Source organism: Nanorana parkeri, unplaced genomic scaffold, assembly GCF_000935625.1.
Source record: "Nanorana parkeri isolate BGI_ZX_2015 unplaced genomic scaffold, ASM93562v1 scaffold320, whole genome shotgun sequence".
NCBI classification, from domain to species: Eukaryota; Metazoa; Chordata; class Amphibia; order Anura; family Dicroglossidae; genus Nanorana; species Nanorana parkeri.
In genome coordinates this window covers 294242-298893 of record NW_017306588.1, presented here as the reverse complement: position 1 = coordinate 298893, position 4652 = coordinate 294242, and the positions used below count along the sequence as shown (strand labels likewise).

The following is a 4652-nucleotide window of genomic DNA, read 5'->3' as shown; positions in this document are numbered from 1 at the left end:
GGTATGGGGGGGCAGCAGTGGGGGGGTTACCAGTATGAGAGCTGAAGGGGTTACAAAACATTTCCGCATGATGGAATTTGAGGTGAAATCTGTAATTTTGGGGTGAAATTGCGCCACTTATCCCTCCGAAGCTTTGCCGCTCTAACGAAGAGTCGAGACAACCCGACGCTCCGGTCCGCGCACATTAATCCGCCGGCTACGAAGATGATAAATCCAATAATTGCCTGCGCAGGCCGTCCGCACTTCTCTGCTCTCCTGCATCACATGATGTACTCAACGTATGTACAAGTTTCCTCCGAGTACCAGAACTCACATAAAGGCGAATTAAACACATGAAATGTCGCCCGGCGTGCGCGGAATCGGCGGCGGCTTTATTGGGCAGGAAATTATGTAATCCGGAGGTATTGCTAATTCAGTAAATGTCGCTTCTAAGTGTTTGACTCTCCTCCAGAACGCAGCAATTTGGGCCGTTCGGAAATCTGTAAAAAGCTTTATGAAAAGGCGGAAAGACGCCTGAACAACATCCCGCTGCGCGGCGTTCCATCGCGCGGAACATTCCAGGATGCGGATTAATAGCGCTGGAACCCCCGAGTCTCATTCTATATTACAGTCATCATCCAAAAGAATGGCGGCAGTTCAATTATAGAGAATCTGAATACTGGGTAGGAAGGTTCTGCACACCTATGGATTGTGATCGGAATGAATGAATCTGGGATCAAAGTGCCACCTGATCCAATACAAGTCTGTTCCAGGGACAGATGGATCTCAAAGCCAACATGTTTCAGGAGCTGAATAGAGAAGCAGCTTCTGATGGATGCTGTGCAAACTTACAACACACACAGCAATACCTAATCTATTAAATCTTTATATTGTACATTGTTTTACTGTGTAACTTTTTAAAGCCCCGATGAAGCAGTGAAGAAACAGCCCTCAAAACATGTTAGGATTGTGAACAGTCTATCTTTGGAATAAACTTGTATCGCAACTTGAATATCCAAGTGTGGTGCTTCAATCCTAGATTCATTCATCATTCAACATGTCCCACCCCAGCCAGGAGCTGCTGTCTAAATAAAGCAGATTAAGAAGCTGCTGCTATCACAAAAATTGACCATCTCACATAAAATGTATAAACATTGATCAGAGGGAGATAGAGAGATACAAAGTAACATTGTTTATAAACATTGATCAGAAGGGGAGATAGAGAGATACAAAGTAACATTGTTTATAAACATTGATCAGAGGGAGATAGAGATACAAAGTAACATTGTTTATAAACATTGATCAGAGGGAGATAGAGAGATACAAAGTAACATTGTTTATAAACATTGATCAGAGGGAGATAGAGAGATACAAAGTAACATTGTTTATAAACATTGATCAGAGGGAGATAGAGAGATACAAAGTAACATTGTTTATAAACATTGATCAGAGGGAGATAGAGAAACAAAGTAACATTGTTTATAAACATTGATCAGAAGGGGAGATAGAGAGATACAAAGTAACATTGTTTATAAACATTGATCAGAGGGAGATAGAGAAACAAAGTAACATTGTTTATAAACATTGATCAGAGGCAGATAGAGAGATACAAAGTAACATTGTTTATAAACATTGATCAGAGGGAGATAGAGAGATACAAAGTAACATTGTTTATAAACATTGATCAGAGGGAGATAGAGAGATACAAAGTAACATTGTTTATAAACATTGATCAGAGGGAGATAGAGAGATACAAAGTAAAAATGTATAAACATAGATCAGAGGGAGATAGAGAGATACAAAGTAACATTGTTTATAAACATTGATCAGAAGGGGAGATAGAGAGATACAAAGTAACATTGTTTATAAACATTGATCAGAGGGAGATAGAGAAACAAAGTAACATTGTTTATAAACATTGATCAGAGGGAGATAGAGAGATACAAAGTAACATTGTTTATAAACATTGATCAGAGGGAGATAGAGAAACAAAGTAACATTGTTTATAAACATTGATCAGAGGGAGATAGAGAGATACAAAGTAACATTGTTTATAAACATTGATCAGAGGCAGATAGAGAGATACAAAGTAACATTGTTTATAAACATTGATCAGAGGGAGATAGAGAGATACAAAGTAACATTGTTAGTTTTGTATCCACTGTTTTATTCTTCCGCAGATCAAAGGGACGAGATTCAATCTGCATATGATATCAGTAAAGCAAACTAATGAATAAAAAAAAGTAGTTTAAAAAAAATAAAATGTGTTCCCATTTAACCGCTTGTTAACTCTTACTTTACCTTAATTATCTCTATTTAATTCTCCCTGTTCTCCCCTTAACTATTATTTTCTTCTAATCGTTAGTTTCTATTGATATAATATTAATAGTTAGAAAAAAAGTTCTTTTTTTTTTTTTTTTTAGTGTTGCGTTTAGCAAAAAGCACAAATTAAAAAGAAAAAACCCTTCATTTCATTAGTTAATATCTTTGCAATGCTTTGTACCAGAATGATAAATTTTGTGTCATTTTAAATGGGACAAATGATAGAATAACATTTATATTTTTTGACTAACGCTATTTTTTTTAACCAACGTTGATCACATTTTTAGTCTTCTTATTAAGTTGTCCTTAAAAACAAAATTCAAATCATTTTAAGTGATATAATTGTGTGTTACTTTGTAATTGCGGATTGCACAGCACCGCGGATTATGTCGGCGCTACAGAAACAGACAATGACGGGTATACAGGCTGCTGCTGACACTGAACGACGGGCCAATCATTCAGTGTAATAAAAGTTCAGTTGGACTCTTCCTATAAAACGCTTTACGGCCGGCGCAGCTTTTATTATTCATTATCGGACCCGGAGCAGTCAAGATCGGGATTATGACGGCGAGACAACAATTACTCCATAAAACGGCAGCTCGATATACTGCACCTTGTTGTTTTCAATTAAGAGGCAATTGTGTTTTTTTCCACCTATACTTCGAATCGAGTTCCTCGTAAAGATTATACTGCCCGGCTTGAGAAGGCGACGTGAAATATCGAGGGCCCAATAAGCCCACCGCGGCCGCTGAGAGGCGACAGAGGACGATGTTCAGTGCTCGCAAGTCAAACGTGGCTCCGGAGGGGTCCAGCAATTGCATTTCCTGTCTGCGCCACCCCTGTGTACTGGGGGAGCATACTGGAACCTTTCTATTTAAAACACAACTCCAGAGAAAACTGGTTTTGTACAGAGCTGTGAAGGGTGAATGCTTTCCACCTGTGTGTCCCCACTGGTGAGTTTTCCCCTTCACTTCCTGTATCAAAGATGTGACAGGAAGTGGGTGCAAATCTCTCCAAAGTGAAGAGTAATGCCATTTTGGAAAGCCCCTGCTGCAGCCAGTGTCCCCGTTAAAAGAATTCCCACTACTGTTATTCTGAAGACAACTGTAACATTTAGGATCTACCTTCAATTGATGATCACCAGGATGAAGACAGAGGGTGAATCTTCTAAGAGGGGGCACACAAAAGTGATAAAACCCTAACAGGGGTTCTAACCCATCACCACTTAATGCAAAACACACCTGCCAGCACTCCTTCCCACCCGACCCCCTCCACATGACCCATTGCAATCAGGCTGCCTCATTATAGGGATGGCCCTGATCACTACTACATCCCACTCCATAGGGAGCCATTTATTCTGAATGTATAACTCTCGTTCTCTACAATGACCAAATATTCATTGAGGATTGCCCGGACCTAACGAATCTCTGAAGCCGCCCTCAGCTGTAATGTCTGCACACTTTCCTGCATTGTAATTTAATAACATTCAGCAAAGCTCCAAATGCATTCCTGCAGCTAAGAGCAGAGGTTGAGACTCAGGGCCGGATTCCCGACAAGGCCACCGGGGCCCGGCCCCGGGGCGGCAGGGAGCAGAGGGGCGGCACAGGTTTGAAGTCTCCCGACGCCCGGAGCACGGGCGCCAGGCGGTAATTTGTTTTCTACATTTAGCCCCGCTTTGCACAAGCCGCGCCAAATGTAGAGCTGGGGAAGCCGCCGCTTGTTTCTTTACAAGTGACCTCGGCGATGTCGCCGAGATCACTTGTAATCAGACTGCAGCCGGTCCTCCTCCCCTCGCACCTAACTCTCTCCATGCTCCGTCCTCCCGGCCCCGTCCTACCCTCGCTGGCCGCCGACGTCTTCAGGATGGAGAGCGGTGAGCAGAGCGGCGCGTTTAAAAGTAACCCTGCCGCTCCGTGTGCACAGTGAGAGGGGAGAGCTCAAAAAGAGAACCTGTCACCTCCGAATGCTATCACACAGGGGGCTTGTTAGGTCCTGTGTGATAGCAATAAAGTTCCTGTGTGATAGCAATAAAGTCAGGGAGAGTAAATCTGGTCCTGCTGAGACCTGTAGTTCCACATCCGCAGGCTGCCCCTCCCCAATCATTGTTACAGCATAAAAATAACCCATCCGCCGCTTTCATCTCATGCGCCGCATTATACGGCAGTGCTATAATTACTTCACGCAGACGTCCGGATCGCAACAAAACAAGAGGATATCAGTCCCGTCCACAAAGGAGCTTTTATGTCAGAATAGAAAACTCCACTTCAAAGGCATCAATAATGACATTTAGAGTGGAGCCGCATCCCCGACCCCCCCCCCCCCCCCGCCCCCCCCCCCCTGCGGGACCAGCG

The 4652-nt window shown here is 42.8% G+C and overlaps 1 protein-coding gene across 1 annotated transcript in view; it reads right to left on the bottom strand.

The window, feature by feature from the left end:
- SEMA5B (semaphorin 5B) overlaps window positions 1–4652 on the bottom strand; it is a 297119-nt gene that overhangs the window by 20247 nt on the left and 272220 nt on the right. The window lies entirely within an intron of this gene.